This window comes from Mytilus californianus, unplaced genomic scaffold, assembly GCF_021869535.1.
Source record: "Mytilus californianus isolate M0D057914Y unplaced genomic scaffold, xbMytCali1.0.p SCAF_1, whole genome shotgun sequence".
Lineage (NCBI taxonomy): Eukaryota > Metazoa > Mollusca > Bivalvia > Mytilida > Mytilidae > Mytilus > Mytilus californianus.
Window position 1 is genome coordinate 42,570,707 of NW_026262581.1, and position 18,129 is coordinate 42,588,835.

An 18,129-nucleotide genomic window follows, 5' to 3' on the forward strand; every position below is an offset into this window, starting at 1 on the left:
ACTTCGTTTAAGGAGTCATTACATGATTATTGATTAATTGTCTTTAGATCATAGCTGACAATATTTGACTTTTTTTAACTATCTTATTACAATGATACCATGTAAACCAACAACTCTGACTAGGTTAAATTGAAAGTTTTGACATTTTGAAAGGATAGTTCGCAATCTTGTTCTTTTGATCCCCAATTGTACCATTATTTTGTTTTTCATTTTATGGACAAAATGTCACTTTGATAGTTTTTATATTCTACATGTTGAAGCCTATTAAAACAGCAAAAAATACTAAATCTTGAAATACTTTACAATGAAGTATGTGTCTCTGTTGTTAAACCCTATATTGAACACTCACAATGTCATTCCTTATTTACACAATGGCGGATAACATTTTGCTTTTGCCTACCAATCTTTTTTTCATTTTGCTTATAATGTGAATGTGCTTAGTTCAATGGGAATAAATATTTTAACCATTGTATACTTCTATAAGATAATATGACCAAATAATTCCTCGATTTTTGGCATATTGGGTAACATTCCTACAACAGATACATAATATATACAAAGACACCTAGTTTAATGGGATTTGAAAATTTCCTTTCCTGGATATTGTCTGAGAAGTATTAAAAGACATAGCGGGCTTAGCGAAAACATTTACAACAGTGTGGTTTTGCGTTATAGATTATAGGTGTTGACGTTGAGTACCATTTTTTCTGTTGTAAGCTTTGTCAGATTTATTGTATGTTTGTTTGAATTTCTTAAGTCAGTTATTTGTGTATGTATGTAGTTTAAACATATTTTATTGTTCAAAATGACAAATGGATCAGACACAAATTTTATCATACCTCCTTTTGCATAAGTGTTGATACTTTTTGGTTAAATTTGTTTTGCGGACTCGTATAGAATTACATTGTAAAATGAATAGAAATCATAAACAATAAGCAAGTGCCAAAACAAGTTTCAAGCTCTTAATACTTCCGATTCTACCAAAGCAGCAAATAAACTTATTAGAAACTTCTATGAGCTACCATAAACATCGAAGTCTTCAAACCATATCCCTCTTCCATTAAACAATAACTAAAAAACAAACAAACAAACAAACAAACAAACACATTTATCATACAAAGCAACACAACACTAAGACATGAAACAACTTGTTTTCCTTTTATACTGTTCAGCTTATATTAACAAAAGTTTTCTTCTCTGTCAGTCTTTCTTATTCAATTTTGTTCTACAACGACAAGAAATAAGAACAAAATTTATTATTATATTCAAACATTGACTAGCTTAAGGAAAAAAATAATCAGTCTTTATTTTACACCAATGCCATTTTTGAAAATTATTTAGTCTTTACTTGCATTTACAGATAAGAAAACCTTTTATTGTGTACGTAAAGTTTCAAAAATGATTAATAAGGACATTCTAAATCAAGACCAACAATCTGTCAAATTAAACTGATGAACGATGTGTTTTGGTGCAAACGTTTTGACATTTGTACAATAAAGTTTAGCTGTGGTCTAGTCTGTACTTTGTTTTCAGAAATAAATGTACACGAATAGATGCCTTCTTCCCTTTTATGGGAACGAACTGTGCTCCTCTCCTTGCCGACCTCTTCTAATTTTCATATGAGTCGGAGTTCTTTCAGACACTTGTCAAAAACAAGAAGCCAGATCACTTAATTTCACATTCATATTCCTGACTCGGGACAGGCGAAAAAATGCGGCGGGGTTAAATATGTTTTGTGAGATCTCAACCCCCCCCCTATACCTCTAGCCAACGTAGAATAAAGAAACACACAGCAATACGCACAGTAAAACTCCTTTTAAAAGGAGTTCGAGACCGATGTCAGAATAGGTAACAAAAGAAACTAAAGAAAATGACAAAGATACATAAATAAACAAATAAACAAAGGCGATTTTAATTTTGAAATTATCAATTTCCCCCCACCTTAGTTACAATATACCATTTCCTCCGGCATATGGGATACACAAAACTCATGCGGTATACAAGAGCTTTCTGCTACTACTCAGATTTTATAAAACGTCACTAGTGTTTGGGAAGAAAGTTGATGAACCAGGGTTATGTCAAAGAACGTCTCGTCTATTTTCTCAAATGTTCATAGGAAGATACCAAAACATTGTTGATAAATATTCCGTACCAACTTCACAAATAATACATGATGGTCTTGAAGAATAGATTCTACGTACTGACGTTGTTTATCATCTTAATTATGTGTTATAGTGTCCTTTTATTTTTCTTTGTAAAATATTACCTTTACTGTTTAGTCCATTTTTGGTAATATACTTTTGACGTGACTCGGCCCGTCATTGTGTTATTGTGCTATAGTCAATTTTTGTTTTCTTGTCTTTCATTTTTGGTAATGCGTTTTGTCTACATGCTATTTTGATTTCCTTTGTTGACATATTTGTATGTTTTATAGTGATTAAGGTTATAACACAATGTTGATTGCTGTATCCCTATTTTTTTTATACATCCAACAGCAGTATACTACTGTTGCCTTTATTTACCTTTTATGTCTCTTTATTTTGTTCAAACATTGTTGTAAATATAATGGAATTTTATGCAACTGTCATACAAGTGAGAGGTTTATCTAGCAATAAAAACAAGTTTAATCCACTATTTTCTACATAAGGAAATACCAGTACCAAGTCAAGAATATGACAGTTTTCATTGGAGTTCGACACTATTTAAACTTACACTGTTGGTCGATATTATTTATGGGTGACATCTTTATATTCCTGCGATTATCTCTTATTTCGGTTGTATCATTACAATCGCATAATTCCTTTAACACGATAATCAACCCAATGAGGGCAAAGTAACAGACTGTTATTATTACTACATATATGACATATGTCCAAACGCTGCAAAGAAAATTTTATAAATGTAAACATGAAAAGGATTCAGCCAAACAAACTATGATATCTGTAACAAATATTAATTAATATTACGGATTACAAATGTGTCGAGTTTTGTGATCGGATAACAACACAGAGAAGTCAATATATATTCAGGAAATTGCCGGGGTAAATACGACGTTTTTATCCCCAATTTGAACCTCAAAGACGTCATCATTACACCAGTTACTATGTGACGTAGTCAAAAGCTTTACAGCTCACTAAAGAATGCTCGCAGAGGGAAAATAATGACACAGATCCGTCAATAATACATTTTAATACAAAACCACGCATACTTAGATTTAATGTTTTAAATTGTTATTATAAATCATTACATACACGATAAAATTATTTTCACAGCAAATTACAAAATCCTTCACGTATGCTGAACATATCAGGTTGGGTTTTTCAATATATAATGTGTTGAAAAATATCAGTCACACAAACACCCAAACACAAAACATGAAATCCAAAAACTAAATTGAAAACATTTTCTTAACGGAAAAAAAATTGTCAATATAAAAAAGGTGCATTTTAATAGATTTCTCAAAATATTAAGAAACAATAAACATGTAATGAATACATATATATGCTTGATTGTGAATTTTTAACAGATACCTGCACGGGAAAAAATTAAGACAGGGGTAATCCGTAATATATGTGTAATTCAGGTCTCAGACAGGGTATATACTGTGTCATTCCCGGCTTAGATATAAACTCTAAGCCGAGAATGTCACAGTATATACCCTGTCTGAGACCTGAATAACATATTTTATTGTACTGTTGTCCGTCTACTCCCTGCCTGTATCACTTTGCTCAGACGACGCGTTTGATATGCTTTACAAGAAGGTGCAATTATATTTACTCGTGGTTCGAAAGTAAAGCGGGAAAATATATACAAATTTAAAAAAAAAAACTTAACTTCGCTGCTTGGCACATGGTTAAAGGGTTTTCAGCAACATCCAAGATAGAAAGAAGACCGAGTCGTTGTTAGCCAAAATTGATAAGAACATGACAGATACCTTTAAGTTTTAAATGAGGGGCAATAAAGAAATACGATATAAAGACATTATGAAGGTCTTCGTGAAAGCTCTGGAAACAAACAACCAGTTGGAATTAGAAAATATGACCAACGATACCATCCAGACGGCAAAAAATGATGTCGGAAGGTGTATGGAACTGATAAAGTAGACACAAAAGTTTATTAAGTTAGCTGATTCTCCAGATGCATGATAGAGGGTTGTCGACGAATAAACCATCTAGTGTTGTAGAACACAATCTAAATCCATTAGTGGAGGATTCTGCAGGGATGCAAACAGTTTTAATTCTGTCAGACATTGGGGCCTACAGGGTAGCAAGTTTTGCCAGACCAATCAAATTTTTGCCAGACCTTCACTTTTTTATATTGGCTTTTTATACAGTAAGATAACCAAGATAGGATGTCTTTACAGTGACATCTTCTTTAGTGGATTGTTTTTAGAAAATATCTTAAATTCAATTGAATTCTATCATTTAATAATCACTACAATATATTTTTAATCTTTTTATTGTGTACCACTGAATTGCAGGCAAGGGTCATTTTCCAATTTTTGCGACAGTGCTGTAAGATTTTTAATTAATTACAACTTTCTCAGGAAAATGAGGACTGAATAGTCAACTTAGTTATTTCCCTCGATAAATTTCCCAGTTACAACTCTCATCACAGGGATACAAGTACTTACAAAAAGTAATCGAATTGATATAAACGTGCAGCTTGTTTCCAGATCCTACTTTTGTTATCCTTGTGTATCTTTATATATTTGTAAATTTCATGAATAAATATGTTTAAACTACAAAAAACATCATTTGAAAATATTATAATTTTATCATTATGTTGGTACACAACATTTTGTTTTAATGGGAGACTACTTACCATATAATAAAATGTCACATTTTAAGTGTTCAGAAACATTAACTTTTATTTTGGTGGATAATTACTCGTCAATTGAGGTGCTCCATTAATTGGAGGAAGATTGGCAATACAGTTACAGTTACAGAAAGAAAGAAACTGCCGTTTCTCTCCCCAATCTCATGTATCCCCATTGTTAACCGCGAAAGTTGACCTACAAAGCATTGATGTTTGAATCATCTACAGCAAACACAGACTAACTTTGATAAATAAATTTTCCACAAGGCAAATTTTACTTCCCCACTAATAGGTTAGCACCTAAAATGCTATATCTTACTAAAATCCTACAGCACTGACTGCCGGTCACTAGGTCTTGCACAAAAGCCCAAATTCCCGGACCTGCTCAATAAGCTGCATCGCTGATTCTTATTAAAAAAACTCAGGATTTTCTTACCCCAGGCATAGATTACCTTAGCCGTATTTGGTATAACTTTTTTTGGGAATTTTTGATCCTCAATGCTCTTCAACTTTGTATTTGTTTGGTTTTCTAACTATTTTTATCTGAGCGTCACTGGTGAGTCTTATGTAGACGAAACGCGTGTCTGGCATAACAAATCACCTTTGATAACTATCTGAAGATAAAAAGATAGATAAAAGGCAATGAGTAGAACCGATTCCAAGTTAAACATGTTAAAGAAAGAAACGCTCAACGCAACACCAATTCACGGCCAACACCTTACAAGACAAAACAACTGGCTCCAGAGAATCCGATTCCAGTTAATTCGAATACGATGTTTCGCCCATGAAGATGTTTCTAGTCATTGGAAGAAAGAGTCTCCACATGCTACGGTAGATAATAAAACCAGATAAGTACTAACATATATTTATGTATCATAAGTAGTAGTTCGAGCCCGCCTTTGTATACAAAACACCACAATCCATAGCAATACACGTGTTGTCAATATAATGGAATTTGATGCGACTGTCATACAAGTGAGAGGTTTAGCTAGCTATAAAACCAGGTTTAATCCACCATTTTCTACATAGGAAAATGACTGTACCAAGTCAGGAATATGACAGTTGTTATCCATTCGTTTAATGTGTTTGAGATTTTGATTTTGCCATTTGATTAGGGACTTTCCGTTTTGAATTTTCTTCGGATTTAAGTATTTTTGTGATTTTACTCTTTACACTACGATCGAAAGTAATCGTGTTCACTCAGGTATCACGAATTGGACAAGGATAGGTTCAAAAGGTACAAATCGAGTATGTGATTCCTTTTTAAACTATTTTAGAGAGAAACGTAAAAGAAAATAACAAGTCGACAAGTTACATTAAGATTATTTTTTCGGAAAAAGGGTGCATAAGCAGAGTAAACGAAGAACCACATGTTAGAAACCCTCTTACAGTAGCAAATAAGGGGTCAGAACTAAAATTGGTAGTAAACGCCAGACATATAAGGCCACATTTGTTAAAATTCCGGTAACACATAGGAAGACGGCGTTACAGAAAGACAAATGTTTAACAGACAATAATCCATTTTTTCATATGATTTGAAAACTGAATACCATAATACATGTAGTAGAATTTCACATCCCGATACTACATAACTAGGTTTAAATAAGGGAATAAGTATTATGTTTACATTGTATTACCGTTTGGCTTGGCAACAAGTGGTTATGTTTTCAGTAAAGTAGTAAAAGAAGCCAAAACACATTGGAGAAGTAAAGGGTGGAAAATAGTTATGTATTTATACTGTGGCATAGAGAGAGATTGGTTTTATTCAGAGGCAAGTGAAACAATCAGGATTGATTTAAAAAAAAATGATTTCGAAATAGCACATGAAATATGTAATTGGGCACCAGTACAAAAACAAGAGTGGTTGGGTTTTTGTTGGTATCTGGAAGACAGCAAACTGATAGTCATCGATAAAAGGTTGAACTTCTTGAGTAATCTGTTACAACAATTCAAAAAGGGTATGACATAATTCTAAGTAAGGTCACTTGGTAGTATTGTTGGACAGATCTTCTCAACACAAGCTGTTTCAGGGAATATTGCACGTTTAAGAACAAGATGTGGGTATGATTTCATACTTACAAGAGAATGCTAGAATTCCATTCCAATTTCCAGGAATTTTTCACGCCGGACATGCATTTCGTCTACATACGACTCATCAGTGGCGCTCGAATTAAAACAGTTGCAAGACTGAATCAAATAGGAATTGTCAAACAAACTTTTTTTTTTTTCAAATTGGTAATATTTAAGTATGTTCTTCACTTAGGTAACAAAAAAGCACAGTAACAAACTGTATGCTGAGCTAAGCTATTGGATGCAAATCTTAGATTCAACTATCAAAGTTCTACGAACTTTTTAGGATAAGCCAGAGTCGTAGTTTTATGAAAGTGTCCTAAGACAAGTCATATGTTTTGTATGAGGAGGTAAATTTATTCACGATTTAAGACAAGCTTAAGTTCATTATCAGAAATCCAATGAGAATATCATATTCGACGTAAATATCAAATAGCGAAGAAATTGGAGAGCTTTAAACTGTTTAAATAATTCACTACCCATTTCGAAAATGGCAATCGTCGAATAAATATTGAAACCAGGAATTAATTCAGTATAGCATGTTCGGTCACCTTTACGAATTGATTTTGGCTCATCATATTCAATGTTTTTATTTTTGAACTGGCATCTGTTGGAAAATTTGTACACCACACAAAGAGACAAGAAAATGGAAAAGGGCCACTGACAGATGAATTTTAAATTATTGTAATCAGTAAATTTATAGCAGACACCTGGCCCAGGATGCTACAGAAAATTACCGAACATTTGCCAATATCCGACGATTATAGTAAATAGAAAATTTCGAATTACGTAAGATGGAAGATAAGTAAGATGGAACATACAGATTAACGTAAAAAAGAAGATATTAGAATATGAGAATCTCGAACATTTAAGTTAGTGCTATTCGTTTCTCTGTCTTTTTTCTTATATTGATACAGACGATATATCACAAAGTTGTAACCGATCTTGTGTATACATCGGTGTCGAATAGAGGCATTAAAGTTAAAATTGTAAAGCACATAAATGGATACGGTAACACTCATGGTTTCAAATTTGAAACAGCGGACAGTTTATGATTTCAAAACTACAAATAATGCTTTCTTCATATATGCGATTTATAAAAATGAGTAATTATACACTTCATCCTGTTTATATGACACTAAGGCTTTCAGACTTTTTCTGAGATTTTTTATTGCTATTTTCAATTTTTTTCCCTCATGTTTTATCTTTTATCAGGTGACTATTCTTGGAAACATATTTAAAAACTAAACACCCTTACGATAACCGCTGTGTCAAAGTGTTGGTGCAGTTGGTTTTCGAAAAAAAAAGAGATTAAAATGTTATAGACGAAAGGCGAAAGGAACAAGGTGATAAGGAAAGTTTCAGAAAAATTAAGTAGTCAGAATGATTAAAATATTCTAGATCTTGTGGCATATTTCATAAACATTGATGGGTCAAAAGCGATTAACATGTATTTAAACTGATTAATTTCTGATTATGTAAATTACCTTACCTTTTATCAGTAACCATCTTCTCTTTTTGTACCTTCTATCTTGTGTATCGTAAATTTATAAACGTAAAAGAAAAAAGATGTTTGTCGATATAGGTTGACCTAAAACAATGTAAAAAGACAACCAATTTATATTTAAATCAATGGAATTTCCAGTCAGTTCCTTCAAAATCTTAAATTCGTCATACTACAGTAAGAAATATGTTTTTTTCTTTAGGTGACAATAAAATACAAAGCAATTATGCATTGTTGAGCTGGTGAATAAAATATCTTAATTGCAGATATATTTCGTTCTATTGTTACTTTACGTTGTTGCTTTTTACCGAAGTATACAGTTCTAAAAAGCTCGATTATCATTTACAATTGTTATTAACAATCGAAGTAGGTTTTGTTTTAGTTTTGACTATCCCATTCAATAACTTAAAATTATCAACAAAAAACATATCAAACGATTTGAATACGAAAAGGTTACAAAACGGTATGTATAGCATGATAAATGGAAACATTTGTGGATGAATTAAACGATATATTTAACACCTTTACCAAATCCTCTAGTAGGAAGATAAAAAGGCAAATGAAATGAAAACATAGCATTTGTACATCAATTGAAGTGCGTCTTTTTGGTTCTAAAAAAATATGTTGTAGTACCGTATACTGTTTATTCAGAAATTAATGGGAATTTATAGGCAAATATTTCAAAATTTGAAGCGCTAAAGCTACAAGACTTTCAATTTTCCCGGTTAATATATTCCCGCTTTGTTCACTGAAATAAAATTGAGAAAGGAAATGGGGAATATGTCAAAGAGACAACAACCCGACCAAGGAACAGACAACAGCCGAAGGCCACCAATAGGTCTTCAACGCAGCGAGAAAATCCCGCCGGGGATAGTCCTCAGCTGGTCCCTAAATAAAATTGTGCACTAGTTCCGTTAAAATGGACGTCACACTCACTCCAAAACATATAAATGAACTAAAATTAAAAAAACATACAAGACTAATAAACACATTATCCCAATTATGTAAACCTTAAAATGAAGTTTATGTCGGGGTTAAAATTTATCCTCCTTTGTACATTTTTCTGATTTTGATAATTCGTTGCCTTTTTCTTGGCTAGAAAGTCTTCTTAACTTTTTGGGTTGGCTGCTGAAGACCTGTATTTAAATCACAGATAGAACCATATATACCAGAAATGTAAACTACTGAGCTTCCGGTATAAAAATATAAAACACAAATTATAATAGTCTGTCTACATAACATAGTTACGTAGTATCCAGTTTATGGTGCAATTCCAATGCTTTATGTTAAGTATTATCTTATTTGTGAGCGTCATTGTAACCAAAACATTAATCTATACTATTAAATTTGGAGACCAAATTTGTTTAGCCGGTTTGTCTAAGAGCCGACGATCGTCTGAAGTATTATATAATTATAATAGTTAGTGTATGTAATGTACTTTATAATTTCATATAGTAACTGCTTTAATTAGCGTAGCTTAATTAATTAAACCCTAAATAAAGTTCCGTAGCTGGTTCCTTACAGTCTTCGTTTTGTAAGCAGGCGGAAATGCTTGTTTTTCAATTTGTCTCGAATTTATGACAACTCGGCCCACGGCTAACTCGCCTCACTCAAACACTCTCACTAATTATTACAACTTGCATCACTTTATCAAACTCGCACCACTCAAAAAAAAAAGAAAGAAAAATGAATATAACAAACTCGAAAAAATGTGTTTAATCGTTAGATTGTTTTCTTCTTCTCTTAGTAAATTCCTCCTTTCTCGGAGCACCAATGTCACATAGAGACAGAACTCGCACCACTCGAAAAAAAAAAAATACCAGAAACTCGCACCACTGAAGAAATGTATCAAATCATCAGAGAGCACTGAGAAATATTTTAATCATCAGTGTTCTAGGTTGTCTTCTTCTTTTCTGGGTTATTTCCTCCGTTCTAGGAGCACCTGTGTAACAACGAGACAGAAACTACTAATTGGACATTCAAATTCCTATGGAAGAAGAACTTACAAAGGCTAATCAAAACTATCAACATAACGCATCAGTGCATGAAAACAGTTTGAGAAACACGAACCTTAGCTGTGTATTACCATAAATATTTCAAGTAGTCTTCAACCTGCGCTCATAAAAAAGATATATATATAACAAACTCGAAGAAATGTGTTTAATCATAAGATTGTTTTCTTCTTCTCTGAGTAAGTTCCTCTTTTCTCGGAGCACCCGTGTTACACAGAAACAGAACACACCACTAAAAAACATACTACAAACTCGCACCACTGACGAAATGTTTTAAATCATCAGAGAGTTTTAATTTGTCTTCTCTTAGTTATTTTCTCCGTTCTTGGAGCACCCGTACCACACAGAGACAGAACTTGACTCGCACCTTTTGAAAAAAAGAAATACTACAATCTAGCACCACTGAGAAATGTTTTAATCATCAGTGTTCTACTTTGTCTTTTTCTTCTTCTCTGAGTTATTTCCTCCTTTCTAGGAGCACATGTGTAACACCGAGACAGAAGCTACTAATTGGACATTCAAACTCCCATGGAAGAAGAACTGACAAACTAATCAAAACTATCAACATAATGCATCAGTGCATAAAACAGTTTGAGAAACACGAACCAAAGCTGTGTATCACTATAAACATTTCAAGTAGTCTTCAACCCGCGCTCTAGTATATGATAAAGTTCGAATCAATTAGTTCAAAGTAGGAACCTTTAGATCTGTAAGTATTGATGGAAACTCTGTGTTGGATATTCATTTTAGATCGTCATATTAACGAAGTTAAATAATGTGCAAACTCGGTCTTTGTCTGGCGTAAATATAAAATTTCAATCCTGGTATCTATGATGAGTTTATTTACAACAACTGGGTCGATGCCACTGCTGGTGGAGTTTTAATTCCCCGAGGGTATCACCATCCCAGTAGTCAACACTTCTGTGTTGACTTGAGTTATCATTGATATGTTCATAATTATAAATTAACTGTTAACAAAACTTTGAGTTTTTGATAACTAAGGCTTTTCTACCTCAGGAATAGATTACCTTAGCTGTATTTGGCAAAACTTTTAGGATTGGTCCTCAATGCTCTTCATCTTCGTACTTTATTTGGCTTTTTTTAACATTTTTTTATTCGAGCGTCACTGATGAGTCTGTTGTAGACGAAACGCGCGTCTGGCGTAAATATAAAATTTCAATCCTGGTATCTATGATGAGTTTATTCACTTACAAATTTAACAAAAGTCCTTCATGATATGTATAAATTTTGAGTGTTGGAAATTTAAACACAAAATTGAACCACTATAGTGACATTATAATGTCAGGAGCCTGTTGTTCAGTGGTTGTCGTTTGTTGGTGTGCTTCTTGTTTCTTGTCTTATATATGGATTAAACCGTTGGTGTTCCTGTTTGAATTTGATTTCGGTGTGAGACAAGGCTCCATGTAGAAGGCCGTACTTTGACCTTAAATTTTTATTTTTTTACTACATTGCGACTTGGATGGAACGTTGCCTTATAGCCACTCATACCACATCTTCTTTTTTTATTAGCCTATTTATCTATCGTGATTTCTTATTCTAGAATCAACGCTTCTTAAATCTGTCACTAAAAATGACTCATCAAATTAAATTCCTATGTTTTTATTGTGTGCTTTATTTTAGTAAGTTTTAATTGGCTTATTACTGATTTTTAATCACAAAGGGAATTTAATAGAAAAACATCATTTGACTCTCTTTTGTCGTCACTGGGAATTGAACATTGCTCCTTGATTTTTGTATTGTCAGTCACACCGACGAAACTTCACGGCTATTAATTGGTTGAAATTGAAATTTCTATTTAATATATATTTAAACACAAAATTGTAATTGCAGTAATTCCGAATACATTTATGGACCCATTACCCATGTTATAACAGGAGATCTTAACATCGTTCAAGACCGAGAGTTAAAATCATTCCTCAGTAAAGGACCTAAATATCGTCCCCCGTCAATTATTAATTGGAATGAGTGTCGTAATATCATCCACGACTCACTCCATACGTACTGTTTGAAATGGATAAAACGGGAAAAAGCTGACAAAAAATCTTTGGACTCTTTTTTTAATTCAGTAATGAACATAGTTGATATACGTATTCAACATTTTAAAGAACATTTTACTCTTAACAAAAACCACAATAAACCTATTTCTCGTATCAAACATAAACTAAAAGAACTAGCCAAGGAATTTGTTTTTGTCCCTGCCGATAAAGCTGCTAATAATATTATTATTGTTTGACGTAAATTTTACATTGAGGTTCTGAAAAAAGAAATCACAAATTCACCAACATTCCAACTGACTCCATTTTCAGAAAACGACATCTGTAACAAACATAAACTTTTAGCTACCGCTTTACAAGCAGAACCAAATACAATGAAAGTCCCAACTATGTTTTGGATTCCGAAGCTACACAAAACACCTTACAAATATAGATTCATTTCGTCTTCAAGCCATTGTTACACTACTAAATTGTCTATTCTTCTTACCAGTACACTTGGTACAATCAAAAACCTGATAATAAATTGTTCAAATAAGGCCTTCGAAAATAGTGGAATTAATTACTTTTGGAGTGTCAAGAACTCGTTGGAAGTACTTGATAAATTACATGCATATATTGGTGATTTTGAATCTGTTCAAAGTTTTGATTTTTCTACCCTATATACCACATTGCCTCACATTCTCATTAAGAAAAATTCACACACCTAATTAATTGGGCATTTAAAAAGTCAGAATGTGAATATATATGTTCAAACTCTTTTAGGTCATTTTTTAGTAGCAATAAACAAAAAAACTATGTCAATTGGACATGCTTTGATACTATATGTGCCCTTGAATTTTTACTAGATAACATTTTTGTTCGCTTTGGAGATTCCGTATATCGTCAGGTTATCGGAATTCCAATGGGGACTAACTGTGCACCACTTATTGCGGACCTTTTTTTGTATTGCTATGAGTTACAATTTATGACAAAAATCAGCAAAGACCCATCGAAACAACATCTGATACACAAATTTAATAATACTTTTAGATATTTGGATGATATTTTGGCTCTCAATAATGACGACTTCAGTATGTATACTAAAGAAATTTATCCTGTTGAACTTACTTTAAATAAAGCTAATACTAACAATGACCACTGCCCTTTCCTCGATCTTGATAGCTATATCATGAATGGAAAGCTTAATACTAAAATATATGATAAAAGAGATGATTTTTCATTTCCTATCGTTAATTATCCATTTTTAGATGGTGACGTTCCCTTGTAACCATCTTACGGTGTTTATATATCTCAACTTGTACGATTCGCTAGTGTATGTAACAATGTTTTAGATTTTAACGAGAGAAATTTATGTATTACTGAAAAATTATTACACCAGGGTTTTCGATATCACAAACTAGTCAAAACATTTACTAAATTTTATCATCGGTATAAGGACATCATTCGTAAATATAGCTCAACATGCAGACTTCTTATACGTTCAGGTATTTCACATCCAATTTTTTATGGAAATATTCTTTATAAAGCACAAAAATGTCAGTATTCACCTCTGAAGCTAACAAAACCTTTAAATAGACTTATTAAGAAGGGATATAGTTACGATACTGTTGTCATGTCATTAAAGATTGCATATTTTGGCGTTAATATTGATTCACTTATAGGGTCTTTGCATCGGCACTAAACACATGTATTTAAAAACCAGTTGTTGGCATGACACGGGTTATGTTCTTCTCATATATGTTATGATGGTATGATACTAAACCCCTAACGGGAAGGATTGTGCCTGAAATTCATATGATGAAGACATAATCTTTCAATCAGTTTAATTGAAGTCTGGAGCTGGCATGTCAGTTAACTGCTAGTAGTCTGTTGTTATTTATGTATTATTGTCATTTTGTTTATTTTCTTTGGTTACATCTTCTGACATCAGACTCGGACTTCTCTTGAACTGAATTTTAATATGCGTATTGTTATGCGTTTACTTTTCTACTTTGGCTAGAGGTATAGGGGGAGGGTTGAGATCTCATAAACATGTTTAACCCCGCCGCATTTTTGCGCCTGTCCCAAGTCAGGAGCCTCTAGCTTTTGTTAGTCTTGTATTATTTTTAATTTTAGTTTCTTGTGTACAATTTGGAGTTTAGTATGGCGTTCATTATCACTGAACTGGTATATATATTTGTTTAGGGGCCAGCTGAAGGTCGCCTCCGGGTGCGGGAATTTCTCGCTGCATTGAAAACCTGTTGGTGACCTTCTGCTGTTGTCTGTTCTATGGTCGGGTTGTTGTCTCTTTGACACATTCCCTATTTCCATTCTCAATTTTATTGTATATCAATACAATCGTTACTTGCCTTCTACGTGTTGTAAAGATTCAATTTGATTCCTTGTCTTTTTTACATTTTAGATTGGTTGAGATAAATGCTCAAAAGTTTTACGAGTATCGTCATGAAATTTTTTATAATAACTACTTATGCAATTGAATAAGAACCCGTGCATACTAGCTTTTAATAAATCGATCTAAATAAAACCATTTAGCGTTCACATTATCTTGAATCCTTACGATCTCGATTAGTCTAATCTGAACCACTGCGTTCACACTACATCATGTACATATCAAAATACAATCGATCTGACCTTATTATCGGTGAAATTGTTAAAACAGTATATAAATAGAAATGTCCAATCAAATTAATGTGTTGATACACATGCTTGCAAAAAAATAATTGACGAAGTTATTGTTTCATTGAATCACAAGTACAAATGTTGATACTGCTATTCGTATTGTTTTTGTTAATTTTCAGCTCTTTTATGTTGGTCATAATTGCATGTGTAATTTTGCCGTCATACATGCGCACACATTGTTTTCAATTTCAAGAAGAAAACACGGGAATATAAGTTGTTTTCAGAACTACAATATATCCATTCGTATTTCTACTTAAAGTCCTATTTTATCCAATTTCTCTAATTATTTAAATTGTTTTCATAACTAATTACTCAAATTATAAGTCATTTTTAATTTTGATATATTTCACAAAGTTGTATCAATATTTATTTTTCAGTTTGACAACTGTGCTCGGTTATACAACGAAACCAATAATGTATGTTATGTTACGTTTAGCGCCAAATATAGTATTAGTTTTCTTGAAAAGTTCAATATTTCGGCAAGTCAAATGTTTAAAGGTGATATAAGTCGGATCACTAACCATTATTAGATTTAGGTCAACATTTGGGCTAGTGGTTTACCCATAGATATCATTAGATTGTTAGATTCCGGTTGTGGCATTTGAAGTTCCTTTTACGTCTTACCTTGTAAACCCTTTGTCTGCAGTCACAAATAAATCTTACAAGAAGAGGTTTGTATTTTAAGTAAGATCTTTCAGTTTTAAACAAATCAGTTATCAACGAGAAAAAGGCTGTTCAATTTTTCAATCAATATGCTTATCTTTTTGTCCCCCGCGTAACGCGTTGCAAGGGACATGGAAATACCTAGCGTCCGTCTGTCCTATCTTTTTAGCGCTCTCACGGGTACAATTCTTGCCAGATTTTTATAAAACTTATACTATAGGTTGATATCAGCAATATCTCGGACAAGTTTTATAATGGTGGCCGATCGACTATTTTAAAAAGAGTTATGCCCCTTGGAAATATTAAATTTATTGAAAATTGCCTCGTTAGCGCTCTCACGGGTACAGTTCTTGTCAGATTTTTATAAAACTTATACTAAAGGTTAATATCAGCAATATTTCGGACAAGTTCTATAATGGTGGACGATCGACTTTTTTTAAAAGAGTTATGCCCCTTGGAAATATTAATTGTATGGAAAATGGCCTCGTTAGCGCTATCAAGGGTACAGTTATTGCCAGATTTTTATAAAACTTATACTATAGGTTAATATCAGCAATATCTCTATAATGGTGGACGATCGACTTTTTTAAAAGAGTTATGCCTTTGGAAATATAAAATAAGTGCAACGCAGGGGACATTGGATCTCTGTTCTTTTATTAATTTTGATTTAAAGTTTTGTTAGTACCATTAACATTTGGCCGTCGCAATAGAGACGTCGTGTGTTTTTTTAAGGAATCCCATGTATAACTGCTTTTCATTTTAGATTTTGATCTGGCTTTCAGCCTATAATTAAATGTTTGAGATATATGGAGCTCCAAAACAAAATTCAGTTGATATTGTCTTGTACTTGGATAGTGGTTTAGGATTAGCTTCAACTTTAGAATAATGTCCCAATGATTCTGATTTTGGATTCTAGAACTAAAAAATATATATAAGATTTTTGTTATTTTTTAAAAGCACTAATACGTCGCATAAATTTGAGTTTTATTTTTGTAGCTATCAGTTTGTCTCAAAAAGAAATCTAATAAAATGCATTTTAGCGTTCATAGAAGTAGTGTTTGTTTTTACATGGAACCCTTGCAGCTAGACAAAATCTGCGGCGCTTTTATCTAGCGAGTGTGTCAAAAAGTGCATTATAATTCGAATGACCATTCATGTACTAGACCCCCCATCCGATTGAAATCCTGCAACTACGGAAGCCTAGCACAAAGCACTCCGAATTCCACATTCTTCGGTTATTTTTTCAATGATTTTTTTTATCTCAATGTCCTTATTTTATACACAAACAAAAACTTCCTTCATTTTCTCCTAAATTTACGAACATTCTATATAATAAAAACATCTTAATTGGTAACTTATTCAAGAAGTCTTTGTTTTGTATTTGGCTTGGCTGTAGTATTTGCATCAACTTTTGACAACTTAATTCATTAGTCTTTGAAATTAGAAAATTCTCAACTCTTTGCTTTAAGTGTATTGTACTGCACCAATGTTGATGTCGATCTCTGTTACCGTTTTTTTTAATCTGTTCCAGTTTCTTGTGGAACTTTTGTTTTTAATATATGTACCTATTGGTTTTATATTTGGTAAATTTATGAATTATTTATTTGTTAATTTATTTTTGTTACCTTGTCAAAATATTTTGTTTAATCCATTTTCTGTTGTTTTACAAAATCAATGTTTAGCTTTCTTCTTTAATTTTGGCTTTTTGTTAAGTTTTTAAATTTTTACGATATTGTTTCTAAAATTACATTAAATACATTAAGGTACAAATACCTGTTAATTATATCATATGTCCAAAAAGGCGTAATCCTAGGTCGACCGTGCCGTAGTCAACATTCGTTAAACATCCCCGTAAAAGTAATAATAGTTTCCTGTTATGTTCACCTGTATTTTAATTTTTTATAATAAAAAGGTCGATTGCAGGTTAAATTGTTTTTGTACTCTTTCGTGTCAAAATTAAACCTTAATTTCCTCCTTTTTGTGAGAGAATCTGATAATTTAAACGAATATTTTAAAAGTTCTTTTTTTCTTTAGATTTTAAAAGTAAGTCGATATTGTGCCTAACACAATACACGTAATATTCGAAAACTAGATTACCAAGTACCTGTCAGTTTAAAATTCATAAACTTACATTAAGCTTGTAATTGGGATTCTCGAAGGTTAATAATTTTTTTTGTTATTCTAGAGATCATTTCAAAACAATTCCAATGCGTAAAATCTAAACCCACACTAATAATAAATCTTCTTTGGTTTGGTTTATAAATCAAAAAGTTTAAGTGGTGAAGATCTTTGGAGCAAAATAAGATTTTAGAGATTCAGTGATTATTGTTGTTTGAATTCCGATTCCAATCAATTTGATTCGACTGAG

General features: G+C 32.4%; 1 long non-coding RNA gene across 1 annotated transcript; it reads right to left on the reverse strand.

Moving 5' to 3' along the window:
- Positions 1-1,087: 1,087 nt before the first annotated feature.
- LOC127703771 (uncharacterized) lies at positions 1,088-17,627 on the reverse strand. Its single transcript, XR_007983037.1, has 4 exons — positions 17,535-17,627; positions 8,381-8,479; positions 2,713-2,879; positions 1,088-1,225 (listed from the first exon to the last, which is right to left on the reverse strand). It is a non-coding gene; the product is annotated as an uncharacterized LOC127703771 (long non-coding RNA).
- Positions 17,628-18,129: the final 502 nt, after the last annotated feature.